This window comes from Lepus europaeus, chromosome Y, assembly GCF_033115175.1.
Source record: "Lepus europaeus isolate LE1 chromosome Y, mLepTim1.pri, whole genome shotgun sequence".
Taxonomy (NCBI): domain Eukaryota; kingdom Metazoa; phylum Chordata; class Mammalia; order Lagomorpha; family Leporidae; genus Lepus; species Lepus europaeus.
The window spans coordinates 27466331-27493524 of NC_084851.1; the positions used below are offsets into that span (position 1 = coordinate 27466331).

At 39.9% G+C, this 27194-nt stretch overlaps 2 pseudogenes; both read right to left on the bottom strand.

Moving 5' to 3' along the window:
* Window positions 1-2820: 2820 nt before the first annotated feature.
* LOC133754179 (N-alpha-acetyltransferase 30-like) lies at window positions 2821-4373 on the bottom strand (annotated as a pseudogene).
* Window positions 4374-23928: 19555 nt separating this feature from the next.
* Window positions 23929-27194, bottom strand: part of LOC133754180 (acyl-protein thioesterase 1-like) — a 33880-nt pseudogene continuing 30614 nt past the window's right edge.

Consider the following 27194-nt stretch of genomic DNA (forward strand, 5'->3'; position numbering starts at 1 on the left):
GTGAACCAACGCCAAAGAAGACCTTTCTCTCTCTCTCTCTCACTGTCCACTCTGCCTGTCAATTAAAAAAAAAACCTGAGAAAAGACTGAAATGGTTGAACAGATAATATGCACGTATCTGCTTGACAACTGCCCCCACTAGTGAGTCAAGCCAATGTATGTTCATTAACAATCATTACCTATGAACCAGCAAGTCAAATACAGAGGGCTGGAATACAATTGGAAGACTAAGTATATTGCTTTAGTTTCCTTCATTTCAAAAATAACAACAAAAATATCCTAGGATTTGTATTCTTCTAAACACTGGAGACCAAATGAAGTTTGACCAAAAGCAAACCCAAAATGGCCAGCTGAAAAGCTGAGCACTGGGTGGTCACCATATTTCTCATAACCAATATGCTGCCCATTAAACTTTCAAGAACAACATAAAATGGAAAGAAAAAAGTTTTCTTTAAGGAACTTTAAATGATCCTGCCAGCAGGAAGTTTTTATTTTCAAATAGAAACTGTGTATCTTTATTTGTAAAATTATTTGACCGTGTTCACCTTTTCAAAATACTATACTAGCAAAGAGAAGCTTTCCTTAAAAAAAAAAAAAAGCAATAAATTTTCCTGAAAAGGGGCTTTTATCAACTGTTAATGGAGGTAGGGTTTTTTAAAAAATACAGTAATTGTAGCCATAAAATGAAATTCAAACCAAGTCCTAAAGCAGAAGTAAAGCATATTCAAATGAAAACAATAACATAAATTCCTACAAAACATTTTTCACAGAGAATCTTTTTTCTTATGGGTACCTAGGTTTTCGAGTAAAATAAGTTATCCAATCACAGGTTTACTGACCCAACTGAAGACAACTGATTTTTTTTTGATAGGCAGAGTGGATAGTGAGAGAGACAGAGAGACAGAGAGAAAGGTCTTCCTTTTTCCATTGGTTCACCCTCCAATGGCAGCTGCGGCCGGCACATCATGCTGATCCGAAGCCAGGAGCCAGGTGCTTTGCCTGGTCTCCCATGCAGGTGCAGGGCCCAAGGACTTGGGCCATCCTCCACTGCACTCCAGGGCCATAGCAGAGAGCTGGCCTGGAAGAGGGGCAACCAGGATAGAATCTGGTGCCCTGACCGGGACTAGAACTCTGTGTGCCTGTTTTGCAGGTGGAGTATTAGCCTGTTAAGCCACAGCGCCAGCCGACAACTGATCTTAAAACTTGCTACACTGAACTGATTAGCCAACACATGTAATTAAACATGGTGGCTGTTAAGAAAACTGATACAACTCATTCCAAAAAAAAAAATTTTCATTTTCGCCTTTTGTTTTTCTGGAGCAATAAAGCAAAGCTCCTAGAAGAATCTGCTCATTTAAGTGAAAAGAAAATAAAAGCAGCTTAAAGTTAATACAATGCATCCTGAAATTTATTCCCAAGATCAAGAACCAAAGTGAAGCATTTTAAGAAATAGAAGCACCGTGAATCCAAATCAAGTGGGAAAAAAAGTCCAGCTACATCATAAAAGCTGTTCTTCACAGATTAGCAATGATTTTGATTAAATAAAATCAAGCCAATTTACATTAATTTTCTATTGTGTTCCAAAAATTCCCTCACTCTCAAAAAAAAAAAATGCATCCAAAACCCAGTAATTCCCAACTCCATCAACTTTTGTCATCCCCTTGGGGCATTCCTCAAAGGTTTTCCAAGTAGTTCAACTTCTTAGTGTAATGAAAGAAGGGGCATCTAAGGTAAACCACTCTGTCACTCAACTGGAAAAAGTATCCAAATTATAAAAATTTAGAATGTAAATAAAAACAAAAATTTTCTTGTAAAGGCCTGAAGGAAAAGGACAGGATGCATTCAAAAGCTAAGGTGAGGCCAGCACTGTGGCTCAATAGGCTAACCCTCCACCTTGCAGCACCGGCACACAGGGTTCTAGTCCTGGTTGCAGCACCAGATTCTGTCCTGGTTGCCCCTCTTCCAGGCCAGCTCTCTGCTGTGGCGAGGGAGTGCAGTGGAGGATGGCCCAAGTGCTTGGGCCCTGTACCCCATGGGAGACCAGGAGAAGCACCTGGCTCCTGCCTTCGGATCGGCGCAGTGCACTGGCCACAGTGCACCAGCCGCAGCGGCCATTGGAGGGTGAACCATCGGCAAAGGAAGACCTTTCTCTCTGTCTCTCTCTCACTGTCCACTCTGCCTGTTAAAAAAGAAAAAGAAAAAAAAAGCTAAAATGAAGACAAACATTTTTTATCTACACCGGCACTGGCAGACACAACTTAATTTTTAACTTCACTCATAAGACATACCCCATTCTACATTTTCTCATTCACTAATCAATGAGGTACCAATATTCAAGACTGGGAAATTTAATATTGAAAAATAATTATAAAACCTAAAATTGAAGCTGTTCTCTCACCCCCTTCAGAAATCTATGGTAGGTTTTGTGTGAAATGTTAATATACTTAGAGACTTTTACAATCTATAGTGGCTTTTTCAAGAACAAAAACCATGTTCCATTTACTGGTTCTGTAATATAGTGATCACTATGTAAATAACAGTTGTCAGCAGACTTTGCAAATGAACAAACAAATCTTGGCTATCAACTGACACATCTTCGTGGTACCAAAAGACTCCTGAAGTTTAAAACAAGCTCTTTTGATACAGAACAAATGCTCCAGGCCAAAGTGCAACAAATATTGTGCAACACTCAACGAGACACTGACAGAGAAGAGCTCCATGGAAATTATGAAATCCACATGCAAAGCAGTTCTGTACAAAGGGCATTGCATGCAAAGGTCTACTCTGCATGGTTAGCCCTTCCTCCTTGATGTCAGTTTCTCAATGCAACCACAGTTTAAGTCGCAGTGCATCAACTCCATTTAATAGTATCCGAACAGCCTCTTATCTGGAACAAAACCGATTTTCATAAAGTTTCAAAGCAGACTTATTTGTTATTTCTGTTTCCAAAACAACCTCATCAGTCTCCTTCAACCATGGCATAAATAGCTTTCTTAACCAAGTTAGTACCCATGCCATTCCTCCTGTATTTAGAATCCACAGATAACATGGCTATATAACCTCTGTGGAACATCTTTTTGTGCAGATCCAACTTGCAAACGATGACACTTACACACTCCTCGCCTACCATGGCCAAAAAGCACAGCGGTGGCCAGTTGTGGATAAAATATCTGTAAGTATAAATGGAGTAGGGTTCGACAGATCTTTGGTGCTCAGTCGCATCACATCGGGCATCTGGAGCTTGGATTCCTATCGGACCTATCCTATTCTATCGTCGGATCCTCCCCTGACTCAACCTCCCTGCCCGAGGGACTTTGTAAACTGCAGCCCGAGGTCAGGGATGAAGATTGCCGCACCTGCTCCTTCTGTTCCTCCTCCTCCTCCTCGCCCTTGGCCAGTCCATTGCCGGCTGCTGCGGGATCGCTCGCTGCCGCTGCTGCCTCCTTGGCCCGGCTGGGGGGCACAGTTCTTGCATTCCCGGAGTGGGAGCGAGGGGGTCTCTCGCTTGAGGGTACCCAGCTCCTTTTGTTGCAGTCTCTCTGGAGGTCCTGCCTGGGTGTCCTGTGCACCCTGGACCTTGCTCTTGAGCGAGGTGGCCACCCTGAGGGGTCACAGTTGGGGCTGATCAATCCATGGAGCTGCTACTGCACAGGCTGCTGAGGGGTGGAGGCACAGATGCCCCTTTGCCACCTGCCGGGCTACTGCCACTGCTTTTGTGCTCCTTCTTGGCTTCTACCTCCTAGCTACAGCAGGCAAACTTGGCCCCCGACAGGAAGTGGCAGTAAGGCTGGGCTGGAGGTGGGAGGAGGCTGCTAAACCCAGACGGGACCTCCGCCCTCCCCGCACTGGTCCCGCTGCTGCCACCTCCCTCACCACCAAGGCTCTCACTCATGAACCCATTTTCAATTGAAAATGCTGTTAGTCCGGGCCTGCGCCATGGCTCACTTGGTTAATCCTCCACCTGCAGTGCTGGCATCCCATATGGGTGCTGGGTTCTAGTACCGGTTGCCCCTCTTCCAGTCCAGCTCTCTGCTGTGGCCCAGGAGCACAGTGGAGGAGGGCCCAAGTCCTTGGGTCCTGCACCCGCATGGGAGACCAGGAGAAGCACCTGGCTCCTGGATTCAGATTGGCACAGCGCTGGCCATGACCGCCATTTGGGGGATGAACCAACGGAAGAAAGACCTTTCTCTCTGTCTCTCTCACTGTCTAACTCTGTAAAATAAATAGAAAAAAAGAAAGAAAATGCTGTTAGTCAAAAATTCTTTGAATAGAGGCCTAAGAGCACAAGAGAAGTCAGTCACAAGAATGGTGTCTGTGTTCAGAGGCCTGACAGAGAACAGGAACTGATGGGAGCTGATCTGATACACTGCCATGTATCAGTGAAGGAAGGGTGCATGTGTGTGTGTGTGTGTGTGTTACACTGTCATCTATGAGTGAAGGAAGGGTATGTGTGTGTGTGTTACACTGCCATCTAGCAGTGAAGAAGGGTGTGTATGTGTGTGTGTGTGTATGAGAGAGAGAGAGAGAGAGAGAGAGAGAGAGGGAGAGATACCAATGAAGGAACAGAGAGGCCAGGTGTTTCCTGACTCAGCCTACAACCTCCTGGACATGAATATGCACGGGAAACCAACCTCAGGGTCTGGCTGGAAGCGGAAGGCAGAGGAAGATGTTCCACTACAAGGCAATACTCATGTGTCAGACACCATTAGCAGTTCTGAGAGTTTGGAAGAAGAGAAAACAGAAGCCCAAATCCACAAAGCCTTCCCAGGATCAGGGTCTACTAACTCTAGGAGTGGATTTACCATCAAGAAGTAGAGAACAGGCTGACAAAGACCAAGAACGCTGGCCAGGCTCTGAATTCTGTGCCATGCCCTGTCTCTGAGAAGTGAATATTCCACTCCTCTCTGGGATATAAGCCAAGAAGTCAGAAGTCTCAGATACTGAGAAAGAGAACAGTGTCCTAGCCCAGGTTCCATGTCACACCTGGGCTGGTGCCAGTGGGCCAGGCTAGCAGTTCTAGCTAAAGCTCCTCCAGCTCAAGAAGAGATGGAAATGGGGGCAGAGCCCTCATTCAAGCCTTTCCAGGCCAAAGCCTCACTAGCCCCTAGCCAGGAGTCTCAGTGAAAAGGGAAGATTAAGTCCCTGAGAAGGTGGGGAACAACCCAGGCCTTAGGAGGTACTCTGATACCACCCAGAAGTGCCAAGAAACTAGAAGAAGAATCAGAGAGCAGTGAGGAGTCTGACAGTATGAAAAAGAGCCTCGCAGAATAGCAGGCAAGGTAAAGACCTCAAGAACATTTTTCTAGTTTAGAACTCCTCCATCCCCTGCCAGGGGGAAATGTTCCCTCCAAGCACCCCTGGAAATACAGGGCCTCCTGCTCCCCTGATAAAGGCAGGAAGGCCAGAGGAGCACTCCGAGAGTAGCACAGATTGTCATCTGAGAGTAACCCTGCTGCAAGCAAAGCCCCAGAGAACATTTCCCAGGAACTGGGATTGGTGAAGTTGAAGGGTGAAGGTCAAATCAAAGCAACCCACAAGAAACTGCAATTTAACAAGAAATAAAAGAACTAGAAAAGAAGCAAAAAAAAAAAAAAAACACCATCTCATCCTCATCCTAAGACACAAATCACCACTCCAGAACAAGGAAGCAACAGGCAGGTAATGTGAGGGTCTGGATCACGGGGTACAGGAGCTTCTTAATCAAGTGGTGACTATCCCCATGCCTCTGACCTTCACCCACCATGTCAACTCCCCCTCATAGCAGAGGCTGGACAGACCCAAGGGTTCCATGCTGTTAAAGTGAGTGAGCCTGCAGGGAGGCTGGTCCAATAAAGAAGTGGGCCTAACCTCCATGTTGTCAACCCATTTTATTTCAATACAAGATATTTCATATTTTACACACACACACACACACACTGAAATAACCTCTTTCTATTCAAGCCAACATACTCAGAAGTCTCAACCTTAAACTAACAGCTCTGAAGACATGTAGGGGCCCAATATTTAGCTCATCCCATGGCACTTGGTCTCTATGTGGCTTTATCTTTTCTTGTTTATTTTTCTAGATGGGTTCTTTAAAAACAGTAAAAAAACAACTAAAGGAAAAGTCAGTGAGTGCATTGTCTTACTGAACATTATAGCTTCACACAGCACACTGTAAAGAATCAGTTGTTTCCCTCTGTGTGTGTGTGGCTCATGGGGAGCTGTGACTTGCTGCTATTGTCAGAATTGCACATATTAATATCCTAATAAAAGATCAAATGAAAAACTGCAATAACTTCTACTGAATATATATCACGTTTGCCTTATCATAAAGTAGAAAAATCTATAATTGAACCCTCATAAGGTGAGAACCATCTACAGTTTTTCACCTCTCCCCAATTTTTTCACTCCTCCAAATCAAATACATGGAAGCAACTTTCCATTTACCTTGAAAATATTCTCCCTCTTCTTGTAAAGTCTTTGGTTCTTTTCATAGCCCTCATTTGCACCAATGTTGCCAACTTCCTGTTCTACTAGATAATTCCTAATCACTTTATCTAACTTTACTCTTCTTTATGTTTTCCCTTATTAAGGCAAATCAAAACCACCTTTCAGCTCATTATAAAATCCTAGAAGTCATATTTAAGTATGAATATTCTGTAACATAAAATCACTCACTAACCTTATGATTGAGGTTTTTGTTAATATATTGTGAATACAGTGAGGATCTCAGTTTCTCCATTGTTCCTCCCTGGTTCAAGATACCATTAGGTCTCTCTGGAAGAACTTCCACTATCTCTTAACTGGTATTACCATTTACACTTACCCTCTGCTGTCTGTCTCAACAATGTATGTGATCTTTTAAAAATCAGACATAAAAAATGCTTAAAACCTACCAACAGCCCTAATTTCACTTCTCAAATTTTTTTTATTTAATTGAAAAAAATTAAGTTTAATTAAAATATAATCTGTATATACACACTTTCATTATGTGTATCATGTATATATACACTTTTATTAAATTTTGTGGAGAATGGAATTAAAAGGTATATTTCTTTTTAGAGCTACTATTTGGGAACAAATAATACGTGGATTGGCAGAAAGTATGATTTATTAACTTTGTATTTCAAGTATGAATCTTACATAATGATTAAAGAAATGTGCAAATTAATAAATTTTATTCCCCACACTACTTCTCTTTACTTCCTACTGAAAAGTCCTTCATTAATCAAAAGCAAGAAGACAGGGCTTAATAACAATATAGCTGGAAAAAAATCCCAGTGGGTAAGTGTCACAGTGATGCTGAGAGTTTGTATGAAAGCACTTTTGAGAGCATCTATAACAGCTTCTGAATAACCGTATTATGATGTCATCAGCTTTAATAATATCAACAGGGATAATGAAAGTTTAGATAATATAAAGAAACATGTATTGAACAGCTATTACATACTGCAGTTTACACACTTCAATTTTTTTTAATGACAAGCATTTTGTGATTTATGTGAAAAACAAACAGGCTCAGAGAAGATAAACACTTGACTCTTAGTAAAAAAGCAAGAAATAGGCAAGGCTGAAGTTTGAATCTAGGGTTATTGATACCTAAACCATGATTTTCCCTAGAATGTCTCATTTTTTGGACATCATCTAAGAAGGTAATCATTCAACAAAGAATTGTTACAAAATTGTTTTAAATGCTTTCCTGATCACTGAGATACATGTACCCTTTGTTATGGATTAGGAAGAAATATTATCTAAGGGCTTAGAATGATGTGTAGGAAGGTGGTAATGACCTTAACATATGTAATTTAGTGAAGCATAGATACTCAGACTATATAATAGGTTATAGTCTAATATCTATTAATAAGGTGGTGAATTTATAGAGTCTAACATACATTGAGAACATTCAAGATTCCTTTGATTAAAGAAGATTATTTATTTCAAAGGCAGAATTACAGAGAAAGAGGTACATTGGTCTTCACATCTAAGTTTGTGCCAGTACTATGCTGTTTTAATAATGACTACCCTGTAGTGTGTCTTTGAAATCTGATATTTTGGTGCCTCTGGCTTTGTTTTTGTTGTATAAGTTTGTTTAGATATTTGGGATCATTTTTGTTTCCACATGAATTTTGGAATCATTAGTATAGATCTGAGAAGAATGTTCTTGGTATTTTTTTTTTGACAGGCAGAGTGGATAGTAAGAGACAGAGAGCAAGGTCTTCCTTTTTGCCGTTGGTTCACCCTCCAATGGCCACTGTGGCTGGCGCATCTCCCTGATCCAAAGCCAGGAGCCAGGTACTTCTCCTGATCTCCCATGTGGGTGCAGGGCCCAAGGACTTGGGCCATCCACAACTGCCTTCCCGGGCCATAGCAGAGAGCTGGCCTGGAAGAAGGGCAACCTGGATAGAATCTGGCACCCCGATTGGGACTAGAACCCGATGTGCCGGTGCCTCAAGGTGGAGGATTAGCCTGTTAAGCCACGGTGCCAACCTGTTCTTGGTATTTTGATTGGGATCATGTTGAATCTGTAAATTGATTTTGGTATTATGGACATTTTGATAATATTGATTCTTCCAATGCATGAAAATGGAAGATTTTTCAATTTTTTAATATCTTCTTCTTTAAGATCTTTCCCTAATGCTTTATTATTTTTGTCATGGAGAATTTGACATTCTTGGTTAAATTGATTTGAAAGTATTAATTTTTGTAACTATTGTGAATGGATTTATCTTAAACTTTCTTCATGAGTCATGTCATTTTCTGTGTATACAAAGGGTATTGATTTTCATGTGCTAACTTTCTATCTTGCCACTTTATCAAACACTTTTATGAACTCCATTAGTCTTTCAGTGGAGTTTTTTTTTTTGGGGGGGGATCTCCTATGTATAGAATTATGTTATCTGCATATAGGGATAGTTTAACTTCTTCCTTTCCAATTTGTACCTCTTTGATTTCTTTTTCTTGCCTAATAGTTCTGACAGTAACTTCCAGGACTATATTAAGTAACAATGGTGAGAGTGGCCATCTTTATATGGTTCTGGATCTTAGGGGGAATGCTTATAGCATTTCGCCATTCAGTAGGATGCTGTTTGTCGGTTTTTCATAAATTGCCTTGATTTTGTTGAAGAATGTTCCTTATATATACAATTTTTTAAAGTTTTAATCAGGAATGGATTTTGTATTTATCAAATGCTTTCTCTTCATCCATTGAGATAACCATATGGTTTTTGTTTTATAGTTTGTTAATGTGATGTATCACATGTATTTATTTGGGAATGTTGAAACAGTCCTATATATGAGGTAAACCCCAATAGGTCTGGGTGAATGAGCTTTATGGTTTGTTGTTCAGTTAGCTAATATTTTATTGGGGATTTTTGCATCTAAGTTCAGTGGGGGTATTGGTCTATAGGTTTATTTCTCTGTCGTTTCTTTTGCTGGTTTAAGAATTAAGATTATGCTGGCTTCATAGGAGTTTGGGAGGTTTGCCTCTCTTTCAGTTGCTCTGAATAGCTTGAAAAGAATGGAATCTTCTTAATTAATTCTTCTTTAAATGTCTTGTAGAATTGAGTAGTGAAACCATCCAGTCCTGGGATTTTCTTTATTGGAATAATTTAATTACATATTCAGTTTCTGTCTTGGTTATTGATCTCTTAGATTTTCTGTCTTTATCCTCAATTTTCTTAGATTGTATGTGTACAGATATCTATACATTTCTTCATGGTTTCCCAATTTATTGGCATATAGCTCTTTGTAGTATTTCCTGATAATTCTTTTTATTTCTATGGTATCTATTGTTACATTTTCTTTTTCATTTCTGATTTTATTGATGTGGATATTTTCCTTCATTATTCTTAGTTGGGCCAATGGTATATCAATTCTATGTATTTTTTTCAAAAAATCAGCTCCTCATTTCACTGATATTTTGTATTTTTGTTTCAATTTTGTGTATTTCTTCTCTAATACTAAGTATTTTTCCTTTCTACTAATTTGGGGTTTGGTTCATTTTTTTTCCAACGTCTTTGAGATGCATTGACAGCTCATTTATTTGGTGTCTTTCAATTTCTTATATAGGTACCCATTGCTATAAATGTCCCTCTCAGCACTTCCTTTATGGTATCTTGTAAGTTTTTATATGATGTATTGTACTGTTTGTTTCTTTCTAGAAATATTTTGATTCCTTCTATGACCTATTGTTCATTCAGAAGCATGTTGTTCAGTCTCCATTTGTCTGCATATGTCCTAGAGATTCTTGAATTGTTGATTTCCAGGTTTATTCCACTGTGGCCAGGGAAGATGCATGGTAGGATTTCAATGTTTTTTTTTTTAATTTGGTGAGACTTGCAGCACTGTGTAGCCTATGGTCTATGCTAGAGAAAGTTCCATGCACTGGTGAGAAGAATGTGTGTTCTGCTACTGTGATATGAAAAGCTCTGTAGATATCTTTTAGGTCCATTTGGTCTACAATATTGATAAATTTTGTTGTATCCTTGCTGACTTTTTGTCTGGTGATTTGTCCATTTCTAAAAGTGGAGCGTTGATGCCCCTCATTACTATTGAATTGGAATCTAAATCCCTATTTAGATCCCTTAACATTTCATTTAAATATCCTGATGCCCTGTAATTGGGTGCATATTCACTTACTATTATGACATCTCCCTGTTTAATTGATCTATTAATTATTACACATGCCCTTCTCTGTCTCTTTTTACAGGTTTTGTGTTAAACTCTATTTTGTCCGATATTAGGAGAGCTACACCAGCTCTTTTTTGGTTTCCATTAGTATAGAATAACTTTTTCCATCCTTTCTGTTTCAGTCCACAAGTATCTTTGTTGGTAAGATGTGTTTCTTGTATGCAGCAAATAGATGGGTCTTGTTTTTTAATCCATCCAGCCAGTCCGTATCTTTTAACTGGAGAGTTGATGCCATTTACATTCAAGATGACTATTGATAAGTAACAACTGAGCCCTGCCATTTTTCCATAAATATTCCTATTGATTATTTTGGATTTCCTTTGTACTTTTACTAGATTTTATGTCTTCACTTTCTTATCATATTGATGACCCTGTTTCTGTATTTCTGTGTGCAGCACATTCTTAAGCATCCTTTATAAAGCTGGACAAGTGATGTCATTTTTTTTTCAATTTCTGTTTAATAGACAAGGTCTTTATTTCACCTTCATTCATAAATGAGATCTTTTCAAGGTACAGTATTCCAGGTTTCAGGTTTTTTTTTTCCTTAAAGCTTAGAATCTCTTATTGTGTAGGGTTTCTGATAAAAAGTCAGTTATAAGTATAATTGGAGATCCCCTGAAAGTAATCTGTCATTTATCTCATACACATTTTAGAATCTTTTCTTTGTTTTACTGTGGAGAGTTTAACCACAATATGTCATGGTGAAGATATTTTCTAGTCGTGTCGGAAGTTTTATGTGCTTCCTCTATTTGGACATCCAATTCTTTTTCCAAATTGTGGAAATTTTCTGTAAACATTACACTAAATATGCCTTATAGTAATTCTCTGTTTCCACACATTCAGGAACTCCTAAGAACTATATGTTGGGTTGTTTAATAGTATCACATAAATCTCCAACACTGTTCTTAAGTTTTCTAATTTCTTCTTCTTTTGGCATGACATTTTCTATTTGTCCTTCTCCTTCTTCTTCTTTTAAGATTTGTGTTCTAGCTTGATATTCTTTCTTCTGCCTTACAAGTCTGTTATTAAGTGTTTCCACTGGATTTTTATTTGATCTATTGAATTTTTCATTTCTAACATTTCATTTTGATTATTATTTTAAAATCCCAAATTCATGGGAAAATTTTTCTTTCATTTAATGTATGGCTTTCTTTAATTCATGGATTTGCTTCTCATTGCTTTTGAGTAATCCTATGATTAATTTTTGAATCCCTTTTCCAGTATCTCATAAAGATCTTCACTTTTACATTTTAGTATATATGTTGCAGATATTCTATAAATTTAATGTAAACATTAAAGTTTCAAAAATTATTTTCATTGAGGAAGAAAATAAAAACAGTGTGACCTCAAAAAATATTGATGTGTTGTTTTGTTCTTTTTGTTGGGAGTGTCATGCTGTGTTCCTTATTCTTGTTTCTTGAATTGAATTTTTGCATATATTTTTAGGCATTTGTGGCTATACTTGGTTTTTTCCTCTGATGGGTTTTATCTTTGAAGAATGCTTTGTGGCTTAGTGGAATGCTTGCACTTTCAGTGAATGCCCAGAGGTCTGTGCTGAGTGTGACCAGAGAGCTGTAGTCAATGCCCTAGCATGGTGCGAATATCCAGGGTAAGTTCCATCTTCGGTGAGGTAGATTTCCTCTTGTTAATAGAAGGGAGTGAATGGTCACCTGTTTTGGTGTGATCACAGCCTCATCTGCTCTCCTCCAAGTTAATCAATGCTCAGGTGTTAGCCCCCAGTGGGCACAACACTCATCTGCACCCATGTATGAACCACAGAAATGATCTGCACAGCCCTCACTCCAAGCACAGGTTCCTCTGCAGTGACCTGCCCCAGGTCACCACATAGATCTGAATGTGTGGAGCCACACACAGTGATTTCTCAGAGGCCCAGATACATGCTGTACCCTCTCATGGAGCCAGAGTGTCTTCACAGCCTCAGCACACAAGGATCCTGTAGTTGCGGGGTGCAGCAAGTCCGCTCCACCCCCCGACCTGTCCAGTCCACAGAGAGGCAAACTTTTCCCTGAGTCCACTGTCTGCTGGAGCTCAGCCTAAGTAGCTTGAGCCCCAGAGCCTGTGGTATGTTAGGAGGCTGGGAGTGCCTCACTCACAGTCTCAAGTGGGTGCCCAGCTCCTTATCAATTCTTGCAGGCAGACTCAAAGAAGGTGAGGACCTTGGATTTTTTCTTCTGCTAGAATCTCTGGATCTCATGTGTACAGAAGAGCCACTGGCCAACTGTTGCCATCTCCCTGTCACAGCCATGAGTCAGGGCACTGAATTTCTTTTTGAGATAGTAAAAATGTTCTAAACATGGCATTCATTATGGTTGCACTTTTTTAAAATCCCCAGAACTTTACAATTTCAATGGATGAAAAATATGGCAAGTTAATTATACTAATTTATAATACACATTTTAGGAAATTTATGATTCTTAATAATTTTGCAATGTGTATATTTAATTATTTCATTTCTTGTGTGTGACGCTAACACACTAATATTTCAAATTCCAGGCTACATAAAATGTGACTTCCTTTCTGTATAACATTATATAGATAGATATGGATAGATGGATATGGCTGTAAATGCATGGAAATATCTGCATCATGTAAACAATTAATAATAATGATGGTTAATGCAGGGGGCAGGTCTTCAGTAGATTGTTGGTGAAGGTGATGTTAATCTCATCTGTGTTTCTAAAGAATATATTTAAGGAATAGAGAGCTCAACAAGTCAGACACCTGAGGTGCATAACGATGTATCTTCAATAGTAATTAGTAATCCCTTAATCCTAAGGGGATCCTTAATTAGTGAATTCTATCTCTTGTCATTGTGCTCTTTATTTTTTGCTATAGGGCTATGTCATCCATTCTTCTGCATTCAGTACAAATTAATTGTTAGAACTCCTCTTACTGATGAGGTACCCAAAATTAAGAACTCCAGTCATTACATGGAAGGTGTGATTATAATACAGGAGAGGAAGTGAGTTGCAAAATGATCAGTCAACAACTGAGTGTGGCCTTTCCACTTTCTCTGTTCAATGCAGATCGCTATGGAATCCACGTCTCAAATTGTAGAATGTCCTGCTGACAAGTGATCACTATTACAGGAACAATAATTCTTTTTTTTTTTTTTTGACAGGCAGAGTGGACAGTGAGAGAGAGAGACAGAGAGAAAGGTCTTCCTTTTGCCGTTGGTTCACCCTCCAATGGCCGCCGCGGTAGCACGCTGCGGCCGGCGCACCGCGCTGTTCCGATGGCAGGAGCCAGGTGCTTCTCCTGGTCTCCCATGGGGTGCAGAGCCCAAACACTTGGGCTATCCTCCACTGCACTCCCTGGCCACAGCAGAGAGCTGGCCTGGAAGAGGGGCAACCAGGACAGGATCGGTGCCCCGACCGGGACTAGAACCCGGTGTGCCGGCGCCGCAAGGCGGAGGATTAGCCTGTTGAGCCACGGCACCGGCAGGAACAATAATTCTTGTGAGCAGATATTAGGACCTACTACTTCATGATGGCATTCTCTGTTTTTGATCTCTGCAATCCATTTTCTATTTAAATTGGTGTGACCCTAACACCTAAGCATTTAGGGCACACAAAATTTGCTTCTTTGGTCTGTGGTTGAGGTACTTAAGGTGGAAATCTCAAAGCTTATGTCTCTTAATTTACAGAATAAAGTAACTGATAGGCAGTTGCAGCATCTAAGATGATACTGTTGGACCTCTCAGTTGCAGAGATGCCCACTTGCTCGGGAGGACGCCCAAAGACCCAGACTCCAGACCAGTTGATGCAAAAAGCATGAGGTTTTTATTGAACGTTTGCGCAAACGGGCCCCCACTTCAGGCAGTGAGGAGCCCTAAGTGGCAGTTTCACACAGGTTATATAGTCAACGAATTAGCATATTCCTAATGCGCATGCATAGGATTGGTCAGTTCAGAGGGACCATTAGCATATGGGAGAATGCTGGTGAAGAATGCTGGTGGAGAGTGCTGGTGGAAAATGCAGAGGTGGCACGGGATTGGCTGGTTCGGAGGGACAATTAGCATACCGGAGAATGCTGAGGGAGAGTCCTGAGGTGTTACAGGATTGGGCAGTCACAGTGACATCATAAGTGCGTGCCTAGAGACTCTCCTAAGGGGAGGGGCAGCTCTGCTCTGGGCGCACCCAGAGGTTTCCCAGAGGGGAGGGGCAGTTCTGCTCTGGGCGTGCCTAGAGATTCTCTGAAGGGGATTGACTTTTCCTTCCCAGAGAACGTCCTGCCTGCTAGACTCTGGGGAACATCTAACCTCTTAAGAAGCCCCTGATATTTGCCCAGGCCTAGTTTCTTGTCCCTCCCCCCATAAGGGTCCTTCAATACAAGAATTTGAATAGTACATTTCATACCCTATCCATCCAGAAAATGAGTAATGACTGTGAACCAAGAATCATCATCCCCATTACATTCCCACTGAAGTTCTCTTCAACTGTATCACAGCATCCATGCCCATTCTCAATAGGTCAGGAGAAGAAGTAGCAGCAGGAGCTCCATGAAATTCTAATATTCACCTCTTTGCCTTGTTTGTGGCAAAATCCAGCAGGTAGATAACAAGCTTCTGATCAAGTTCTTAAAAAATATTAAAGTTTCTCTCTCTCACTGTCTAACTCTGCCTGTAAAAAAAAAAAGAACAAACAGAGCATTAACCTACTGTGCCATGGTGCCAACTGGCCCCTACTTTTTTATCCTTAGTATATTGTATTAGAGTGTTCCTTTGGTTCCCCATTCATCCCACTCCAATTCTGAGCACATTTTGCCCTTTGTGTTCTGACACTCCTGTTTCTTCCCAGCCTTTAGATCACAAATATAACTATATGTTGAATGTTTCTTTGTGGTTATACAAAAGCTCAATACATCTAAAATGCAGTCATAGTCTGCATTCTGCTCTTATATTCATATAGGTAATACGAATCTCTCAACTAGCCTTGACTCCTATCACAAAAGTGGGATTTTTTTGTCCTGGCATCTTTGATCAGTCTGAGGTCTATTCAGATTAGACAGCTACTTCTGTCTTTTTGTTTTCACATTATTATTCTAATGCATGCATGCAGTGTATATAAAGGAAGAGCTGTTGTTCAGTTACTAATACTGTAGGGTTTTCCATATGAGAAATATCTTTCTTGGCAAAAAACAGAAAAGGCATTTTAGTACCTTAATAAGATTTTAGTCCCCTCCTCCTACCAGCTGTGCTAAAAGCCAGTAGATGTGGTAACAGTGGAAGAAAGCATTCAGGAGTTAGAGGGTACATAGGACCAGAGTCAACAAAAATATGCAAAAAGAAAGAGACAGGGGACTCAGATTTTAATACTTTTTATCTAGGGTGGGCATTTTGCATAGTTAAGATGGTTTTGGGGTTACCTGCTTCCCAGATTGGGGAGTGTAGGTTTGAATCCTATATTAATTTATGATTCCATCTTTATATTAATACAGACCATGGAAGGCAACAGATGATGACTGAAGTGCTTGACATTCTTCTATCTACATGGAAGTCCCAGTTGACTTCCAGGCATCAGACTTTAGCCCAGCCGTGGCTATTGTGGGCATTTGTGGAGTGAATAGACAGATAGCAGGTCTCTGTATATCTGTGTGTCCCTCTCTCCCTGCCTTAGAAGCAAAAGTACATTAATTAGCCAAAGATTTTTGCTGAAATTTGAGATGTTAACTTTGTTCTTTCATAATTTTGATAAATATATTGCATCAAATGTTAATATTTGCCTTTTTATGAAATTGCTTCAAAATAATTAAAACTCCTCAGATGGAAGACTTTTAAATAGGTTTAAAAATTCTGTTTCTCAGTTGTTATGTCAGTGTATGTAGAGTTTTACTAAGTGAGACACATTCCTGTTTAGGTTCCCAGAAAGCAGATGTTGCTGAATTGGGGGGCAAAATTATTTTAGAGACCAGGTCCTATAACTAGATGGGAGAGGAAGTAGCATAGGGCAAAGGAAGAAGTTGGAAAGGTTATAGAGGCCCTACAAAGCTTTACCCCATCAGTAATTAAATCTGAAACAGTGTGCTTTTTTTCTCCAATTTTGAACCTGTATACAACTTAGCACCACTCCATCACCCATCCCATCTCCTACTCCCTTTCCCATCCCATTCTTCATTGAGATTCATTTTTAATTAACTTTATATACATAAGGTCACCTCTATATTAAGTAAAGATTTATTTATTTTAAAGTCGGAGTTACACAAAGAGAGAAGGAAAGGCAGAGAGACAGAAAGGTCTTCCATCTGCTGTTGCTGTGGATTCATTTCTGAAAGGAGGAGCGTGGTGGGGGCAAGAGGTGTGGGGTCACCACACAGACCTTGGGAGTTGGGTTAAAGTGGGCCTGAGGCAAGCAGTCTGCAGACTCATTTATTTCAGTTGTTACAGCTGCTTATATAGCCAAGGCAGCCAATCTGGTCATGAGGCAGTCTATGCCCTAACCAATCACAGCCTGTTGCCAGGCAGTTTCCAAAACCATCCAATCACAGCCTGTTGCCAGTCAGGCTCTGTTGCCAGGCAGTTTCTGCCATCATCTAATCATGGCCTGTTGCCAGTCAGGCTCTTGCCAGGCAGTTTCTGCAATCATCCAACCACAGCCTGTTGCCAGGCTGTTTCTGTTGTCAGTGGCCATCTTGGCATGACCCTCTCACCTCAGTGGCCATCTTGGCATGACCTTTTCACCTTCTCATTCCACCACATTTCCCCCTTTTTGTTTATTTTTGAGCAATGGGAGATATGATTCTTGGCCATACCATTATTGACCCTGTTTCCATGTGGTTTCCATACATGGCTGTGGCTGTCTTAGGTTGTCCCCCAGGGGATCTTACCCATCATTGACTAACCAGTGCTCAAAATGAGAGACCACAGGAGTGTTTGCTCAGATAGGGGCAGGAATGAGGAACAATGGTTATCAGGAATGGCATGACCACATGCAGGCTGTGGGCCGTTCGAGTGGCTAACCAGAGCTAGTGGGGTAAAAAACAGTAACAGATGTGGCTATGGGCAATTTCTCAGGGTAGGATGATAGGGCAGGTGAGTCTGCTAACAAGGCAGACTCTCAGTCTTGTTCAGCTGGTTCTGGTTGGCTGTCAGTTGCAGGTTTGATGTTTCTGGCTGGTACTCAAATAGGCTGTCCCACATTCTCTGGAAAGATACAAGCATATCCTCAACCCTTGGTTAGCAGGGGGTGTGGTCCTTTCCATTCTCCTGTCAGGGGGTCTTTCCACCTAACCATAGTGGCTGCAGTCTGGGATGGAAAGGATCCCCAGTGTTTATAAGCTGGGCTTATCACTTGGGAATCAAAAGTGAGAAAATTGATAGTGAAAAGGACCTCAGTCAAAGCAAGCTGTGGGTCTGGGGGCATATTATTGTTTTTCTGTCTTTGTAAGAAATCTTTAATTGTCCTATGATTTCTTTCAATGATTGCCTATCCCTATGGGTTGTATAGTATACCTGTGGCAGACTGTATGTTCCAGGATTTCAGGAAGGAATTAAATTCCTGTGATGTATGCACTGGCTTGTTGTCAGTCTTTATGGTCCAGGGGACACCAAGGACCAGCATGGCTGATTTAACCACCTTTATCACATTATTAGCCTTTTCTCCAGATTAGGCTGTTGCAAATACAGCCTTTGAATAAGTTTCTACCACAACATGGGCAAAATTAAGTTTAACAAATGAGTTAATGTGCATGATGCCCACTTGCCAGAGCTTATTAGGAGCAAGGCCTCATATGTTCACCCCTGCTTGTTGCAGTCGGCCTAACAGAGCGAGGGGTGCACAATTCTTGCGAGAGTGCCTAGATGTTTGCATTGGTTCATTGTTAGCTCTAGGAAAAGCAGTTTTATGTTTCTTGCTGACATATAAAATTTTTGGTGTAGAATGTGGGCTTGTTCCAGGTGTCCAATGGAAGTGTTTTTTACATCTGGGACACAGTGTTTTGGGCTTGCCCCATGTGTCAGCATTTGGGCAGTTTCACTGTAGGTGTCCTATTTCCTGACATCCCCAACAAACTGAAGGGTCATTAGACTTCTTTGTGTGAAGTTTGTTAATGGCCATAGTTAGGGCCTGTATGGGTGTATCAACAGGGTTTACCTCCACTCCCCAATTGGCCACAATGGACAGAGCTGTGTCATTCCAAAGCCAGGAGCCAGAAGCTTCTTCCAGAGCCCTCCCACATGGATACAGGGGTCCAAGGACTTGGGGCATTTTCTACTGGTTTCCCAGGCAATAGAAGATAGCTGGATTGGAAGTGGAGCATCCAGGACTCAAACTGGTGCCCATATGGGATGCCAGCACTGCAAGCAGTAGCCTTACCCACTATGCCACAGCATCAGCACCCACACTGGCTCTTTTGTTTGTGTCACTGGTCCAACCACACCACAGCACAGCCACTTGGGTTCCTTAGAGATGGCCTCTGTTTCCACTTTACCCCCACAAATTTGCTTCTTGCCCAACTGAGAGCATCTATAGACACCAGGATGGAGGCCCCTGAGCTCTCACCTTGCCCATCTGTGTAGACAGATGACACTAAAGTGAGAGTGTGACCCAAGGCTGACATTGCAATATCTGCCTCTTGTTTTTCCAGCCTTAATCTTTTCTTATATTCTAGTACTAGCAGATTGTGCATAAAGTAGATACCATAGTTAGTACTGTGAGGAGACAAAATAATGAGGATAGTTTTTACAAAAGGTAATGAAATACCACATAATGTCTGTGTTTTAACTATTGAGATGAGGGCATCCTTTGGAAACTGAATGTAACAAAACAGCTTTGGAAATTGTATGCTTTGGTAACTTGCTGTGAATTTTTATACAATCACTATTTTGTGAGTTATATAAAATGTAAAAATAGAGAAATAAGTAATAGAAATATTTGTATTATATTATTCTGTGATAAGCAACTATTTAGGAAAAAAACTAATAAAAGTGATAGCTTGCTCTCTCTTACTTTGGCTTCCACATAACTGAATCTTAACTTTATAAGAAGGTCTGGCATTGTGCCACAGCAGGTTAAGCATCTGTTTGTGGTAGCAGTATTCTTCACTGGAATGCCTCTCCAAGTTCTGAATGTTCTGCTTCCAATATAGTGCCTTAATAATGTGTCTGAGAAAGCAGTGGGAGGTAACCCAATTACTTGGCCTCTGCCAACCATGTAGGAGACCAAGATGTAATGTCTGGCTCCTGGCTTCAGCCTGGCCCAGACATGGATGTTGTAGCTATTTGGGCAGTGAGCAAGTAGAAGTAAAATCTCTCCACCTCTCCCTATCTCTATTGTTCTGCCTTTCAAATCAATCTGAAAATGTGATAGACTTCCAAAATTTGAAATTATATCAAAATGAGTTACTAAAATGCATTTTTGTCATATGAAATATCAGGATATATTCTCAGTGGGCCAAAAACATGAATGTAGAAATACAATTAGGTAATTTTACTTTCAATACCTAGTTAAAATCTCTTGGCACTAAAAAACACAGCAAAAGCATTGAGGAGTGTTTGAAAGCTTGTGAGAAGATGTCAGGCAATAAAACATTGAGATCACCAAGAAAAGAAAATTTGACAAGCAGTCACTATAGTTGTATGTGTTCTTGCTGAGAAAAATTACCTTTCAACAATACAATGAGCTGGATTACAGTCAATACCTGCTGCTATTGAGATGCAGTAGTCACCATATCTGAGGACAGCAAGAACTTTCCAAAGAAGAAACTGGAATAAATGTAACTGAACAGATGAAGACTTGAGAGCTGGATATGTAAAGTCCCCACAAGCCCTTGAGGGTGAGATAGACTGAGCATCGATGGAGTGAAACTACATGAGGTTCACCAGAGAGTAGCTGATCCTGGGGTGGGAGTGTAAAAATATATTTTCAGATTATTTGGTTTGGAGGTTATCTAAGTTCTAACCCAAGTAAGACCTTGTTAATATATTATTAACATCATAGTCATGTAAGTGAAATAATCAAAGGCTGTACTTTATAATTATGAATCACACACTGAGGTAATCCTTATTTTATTTTATTTTTAAAGGATTTTAAAAATCAATTAATTTACTTGAAAGCCAGAGTTACATACAAAAGAAGAAGAGGCGTAGAGAGAGAAGTCTCCCATCTGCTGGTTTACTCCCAGCTGGCTGAAATGGCTGGAGCTATGCCAATCTGAAGGCAGGAGCCAGGAGCTTCTTCTGGGTCTCCCATGCGGGTGCAGTGGCCCAAGGACTTTGGCCATCTTCTAATGCTTTGCCAGGCCATAGCAGGGAGCTGGATTGGAAGTGGAGAAACTGGAACTCAAAGCAGTACCCATATGGGATGCTGGCACTGCAGGCTGCAGTTACTGGCTATGCCACAGTGATGACCCCCCTAATGCTAATTTTAGACCATCATATCAAAAAGTATGTTAAATAGCCCTGGTTTGATGTTAAGGGGAATAAAATATTGGAGTTCCATACCTTCAAATTTAATAATGCTTAATGGAAAACCTTACATTTATTCAGCCTACTTTAGAAAAGCTGAAAACCAAGACTAAACAAGTTCAAGGTGACAAGCCAATAACTAGGCTATTAGAACAAATACAAATACAGGAGTCAAATAAAGCTGTTTCCCTGTGTAATAATACAAGAGCACTTACCAATCTTCACACTGGAAGCATATAAAATGCTGGGTTAGTGACTTTTAACTTGCAATTACAGGCTGGTGCCAGGGCTCACTAGGCTAATTCTTTGCCTACAGCACCGGTACTCTGAGTTCTAGTTCCAGTTGGGGCGCTGGTTGTCCTGGTTGCTCCTCTTTCAGTCCAGCTCTCTGCTGTGGCCTGGAAAGACAGTGGAGGATGGCCCAGGTGCTTGGGCCCCTGTACCCGCATGGGAGACCAGGAGGAAGGACCTGGCTCCTGGCTTCGGATCATCACAGTGTGCTGGCTACAGCAGCCATTTGAGGAGTGAACCAACAGAGGGAAGACCTTTCTCTCTGTCTCTCTCTCTCTCACTGTCTTAAATCTGCCAGTCAAATTAAAAACAAAAACACAAAACAGAAATGCCAGATTATCTTTAAAGGAGCTCCAGATTGATAGCAGGTTTCTCATCAAAAATCCTACAGAAAAGGATAGAAAGGAGAGACATAGTCCAAATCCTTAAAGAAAAACAAAACCATAGGGCTAGAATTCTGTACTTAGCTCAGCTCTTATTTATAAATGAAGGTTAATAAAGACATTCCAAAACAAACAAAATTTTAAAAACATCTTATTCCATGATAATGGAAATAAAAAATAGGCAGGAGCACCTATCCTAATAACAGACAAAATATACTTTTTTTCAGAATTAAATTTTATTTCACATAAATAGAAACTGTGGAAAACATTTACATTTCCCACATCACAGCACATTTCAACAGAATATTTCTTGCCATAAATAAGATCTTGCTGATTTATATAACTGAAACAGAAGATTTTGTTCTTTAAGGCAAAGCAAAATGACTCAGTAAAAGGTTTTCAAACCAGACCTAAACATATGGCTTCATTATTAATATCCTCTATAGTCTATTACTAAATTATTTTCATTACCAATTAGCACTCATTTATAAAGATACATTCTTTTTTTTTTGCCAGGCAGAGTGGATAGTGAGAGAGAGAGACAGAGAGAAAGGTCTTCCTTTTTGCCGTTGGTTCACCCTCCAATGGCTGCTGTGGTGGGCGCATCTCGCTGATCCGAAGCCAGGAGCCAGGTGCTTCTTCTGGTCTCCCATGTGGGTACAGGGCCCAAGCACCTGGGTCATCCTCCACTGCCTTCCCGGGCCATAGCAGAGAGCTGGCCTGGAAGAGGGGCAACTGGGATAGATCCAGCACCCCAACCAGGATTAGAACCCAATGTGCTGGTGCCAAAAGGCAGAGGATTAGCCTGTTAAGCCACAGCACCAGCCTAAAGATACATTCTTAACATCATTTGCTCAGTTGGAATACAGCAGAAAAATTAACATGCCTCAGAAATGTTAAGCATCCGTTTTTGCTACATATTAAACTGTGGTAACTATACCACAGAACATGGTTCTAGTTAATGTTTATTATCCATAAACTTGTTTTCAAACATTTTTGTCAATAATCTGGAGTTTTGACTATATAAAATTGAGTGATTGCTGTTTCTATGTCTGCACAGAAAACTAATCATTAAAATCATTTAACAAAATGAAAACCTAAGTTTACTAGTACATAAAAACATTTTTTGAATGGACTGATCATTTCCTACAGTAGCTGGTTTGAAACAAATGTACAGAAAACAAACTATGCTACCAGGAGGTGAAATCATCTCAGAAATTATTTTTTGGAATTGGTATCAACTACTTCAGAATATACTAGAATAGGACCTAATTATTCTTTGAATTATATATAGAAAAATAAAAGCACAGAATGACTTATTACCTGGATTGAAGAATCTAATCACTTAACAGGTCTAAGTTTAGACTAATGTAAGGTTATTTGAAATATTATACAGAAAGCTTTAAGTAATGGTTATTTTCTCTTAAAGTGCAAATAGATTTTCAATACCATATGTCTATGATTCATAATGTCAAATTACAGCATTGTTGACAGTAGATTCTATGGCAGGAAAGCAGTATTTGGTCTGCTATGAAGGATGATTAGGAAAAAATATTGTTTATTTTCTTGACATCAGGGAAAAGTCTGGCCCCCAAAATAAAAAGGTCATTACTTCAAGAGAGCAATATTACTCCTTACTGACACATAAAAGCATATCTCTATTATTAGGAATAATGTAATACCTTCTCCCTTTTAGGTATTACAATCATTACACATGAGTGCATATATAAAGATACCAGAGAGTGCATGATGACTAAGCAACTTTTGAACAAATTTATAGACTAAGTCACACTATGCTAAAATTTCTTATATCTTAACTGCTCATTCACACCTACATAAATTTTCCTTAAGCATACGGTTAAATTTCAAATAATGTAATAAAAAATCTGACTGAAATACATTATTTTGCTAAATTCCAGTTAAGAAAAAGAAGCTAGCTGCTTCACCTATATTAATAAAAGTATATTTTGGATCATACTTTACAAATACATGTGTAGAAACTGAAATATGAATTTCCTATGAGGAGACATTATTTAGTCATTGTCATAGGTGTGTAATTGTGAAACATTTTAACAGTGCAAATAGAATTTTCAAGGCTGAGCACAGGAAAAGCATTACACTGTACAACAATGATACTGGTGTACTTCTACACAAGGCTTCTTAATGACTCAAATCAATTAGAGGTAGGATTTTATCAATGAATTGCCTGACATTCATCATTTCCTGCTGACAGGAACTGTGCCTCATGCCTTCATAGGTCTTAAAGGTTACACTGGCCAGATTTAGCAATGTGTTTAGTTTTTCCATAGTAAGAAAACAAAACATTAGTGGACCTAAGGGTTGCAATCTCCATGGCACTGGAGAATAGAAATATCCCTGTTAGCACACCTTGTAAATGAAGTCCGAAGTGGAAGCCAGCAACTGAGTGTAGTGACACCCTCCAGTTTCTGCTATGTGGTAACAACAGTATATAAAAATGAAGTTGTTCCCTGAGAAAATCCTTCCAAAATAATTCTGTTAGAGAGGATGCCACTTGTCACTGCTTGATCTATCAAAGCCTTTACATTTTCTGCTGCCTGTTTAATTCCAGATTTATCCTCCTGTGAGTCTGATCGAAGTCCAATATTATCAAACCAAGAAGGCATATCCATGTTTATATGTTATGTAACATGCATAACAGCTGTATGCAAGCTGATACATTTGGTATGTGAACTTGTGACACCTGCAAAGGCTTCTGCCCATCCATTCCCAGTATCTCCCAATCCATGAAGGAAAATTACCACAGTGGCACCATTCTGGGAAAAAGGCACAATGGCTAACAGTGGAGCAGACATGGTGTTACCGCACAAACACACACTAAGCTAGCAGCATGTTGGAAGTGGAAGGGAGGAAGAGTGTCTGCCCTCAGCCCAAGGGTCTGCCAGCAGTGAGTCTCTGGAGCCCTACATGGCATGTGTTCAGTTGTGTGGGCACTAAGCCAAAGATAATAGACTTTAAAACAGAAACTGTTGGGGCCAGTGCTGTGGCATAGCTGGTAAGGCCATTGCCTGCAGTGCCAGCATCCCATGAAGGTGCTGGTTCATGTCCTGACTGTTCCACTTCTGATCCAGCTCTCTGCTATGGCCTGGGAAAGTAGTAGAAGATGGCCCATGTCCTTGAGCTCCTGCACCCATATGGGAGACCCAGAAGATGTTCTTGCTCCTGGTTTCAGATTGGCACAGCTCCAGCCATTGCTGCCAATCAGGAGTGAACCAGCAGATGGAAGACCTCTTTCTCTGCCTCTCCTTCTCTCTTGGTGTAACTCTGACTTTCAAATAAATAAATAAATCTTTAAAAAGGATAAAGAAACTCAAAAGAGACAAATTTGGTCATTATGTAATAATGCAAAAAGTCGATGAAATGAAGAAATAGTGTTTTGAAAAATAAATAAAATTGATACATCTCTGGTTTACCTAAACAAACAAGGGAGAAGACCAAAATTAACAAAATCAGAGATGAAAAAAGTGATGTTGGGACCAGTCTGTGGCACAGCAGATAAAGACACTGCCTGAAGTGCCGGCATCCCATAGGGGTACTGGTTTAAGACCCAGATGCTCCACTTATGATCCAGATTTTCACTGTGTCCTGGGAAAGCAGTAGAAGGTGGCCCAAGTCCTTGGGCCCCTCCACCTGCATGAGAGACTCATAACACTTTCCTGGCTCCTGGATTCAGATCAACAAAACTCCAGCCATTACAGCCAACTGGAGAGTGAACCAGCAATGGAAGGCTTCTCTTTATCTCTGCTTCTCCTTCTTTCTCTGTGTAATTCTTACTTTCAAGTAAATTAAAAAATCTTTAAAAAAAGAAAAAAAAAACAAATGTTACAACAGGGACCACAGAAATAAAAAGAATCATCAGGAATTACTGCAAACAGCTATATGCCAACAGATTGGAAAAATCTACAAGAAATGCATAGATTTCTAGAAGCATAAAATCTATCAAAATTGAGTTATGAAGACACAGAAACTTAAACAGGCCAATAAGCAAGATGGAGACTGAATCAGTAATAAAGAGCCTCCCAACAAAGAAAAGCCCAGGACCAGATGGCTTCACTGTAGAATTCCACAAGACTTTTAAAGGAGATCTAATTCTAATTCTAATTCTAAATCTACTTCTAATTCTAATTCTAATTCTGAAACTTCTACAACAATTGAAAGGGAAGGAATCCTCCCAAATTTCTACTATGAAGCCAACATCACCTTAAGTCAAAAACAAGAAAAAGATAAGCCAATATTCCTGATAAACACAGATACAAAAATCTTCTATAAAAGGTAAGCTAATCAAATCCAAAAACACATCAGAATCATCACTCACCTGGACCAAGTGGGATTTATCTCTGGTATGCAGGAATGTTTAAACATATGCAAATAAATAAATGCAGTACATCACATTAAGCTGAAGAATAAACCCATGATTATTTCAATACATGCAAAGAAAACATTTGATAAAATATAACATCATTATAAAATTCTTAAGCAAATTGGATATAGAGGAATATTCATTCCTCAACACAATCAAGGAATTATAGACAAACCTATAGCCAGCATTGTACTGAATGAGAAAAAGGCAGAAGCATTTCCACTGGGGTACAGAACCAGAGAAGGATGCCCACTTTCACAAGTGCTATTCAATATAGTCCTGAATCTTTAACCAGAGCCACTAGGCAAAAAGAAGAAAGAAATCAATGATATATGATGTGTAAAGGAGAAAATCAAATTATCCTTGTTTGTAGATGTCATGATCTTATATATAAAGGAACCAAAAGACTTCACTGAAGAATATTGGAACTCATAAGAGAGTTAAGTTGGTAAAGTTGCAGGTTATAAGAACAACACAAAAAAATCAGTAGCCTTCTTATACCTAGACAATGCCATGGCTAAGAACAACTTGTAACTTCAGTACAACTTTCAATAATTAAAAAACTTTAAATACCTTGGAGTAAATTTAATCAAAGGTTTGAAAGATCTCTACAGCCAAAATTACAAAACATTAAAGAAATGAAGAAGGCACAATAATACATTAAAAATCATCTATGTTTGTGATTTGGAAGAATTAAGATACTCAAAGTGTCCATATTACTCAAAACAATTTACAGATTTCAATGCAGTCCTAATCAAAATACCAATAATATTCTCAGATCTGGAAAAAAATATGCTAAAATTCACATGGAATCACAAGGCACCTGGAGCAGCTAATGCAATCTTAAACAAAAAAACAAAGCCAGAGGCATCCCAATACCAGATTTTGAGACATAAAACAGGGCAGTTACAATCAAATAGCTCGGTGTTGACAAAATAAATTGACATGCAGTCCAATGGAACAGAATAGAAACCCTAGAAATTAATCCATGCATTTACACCAAACTTTGACAAAGGAGCTAAAATCA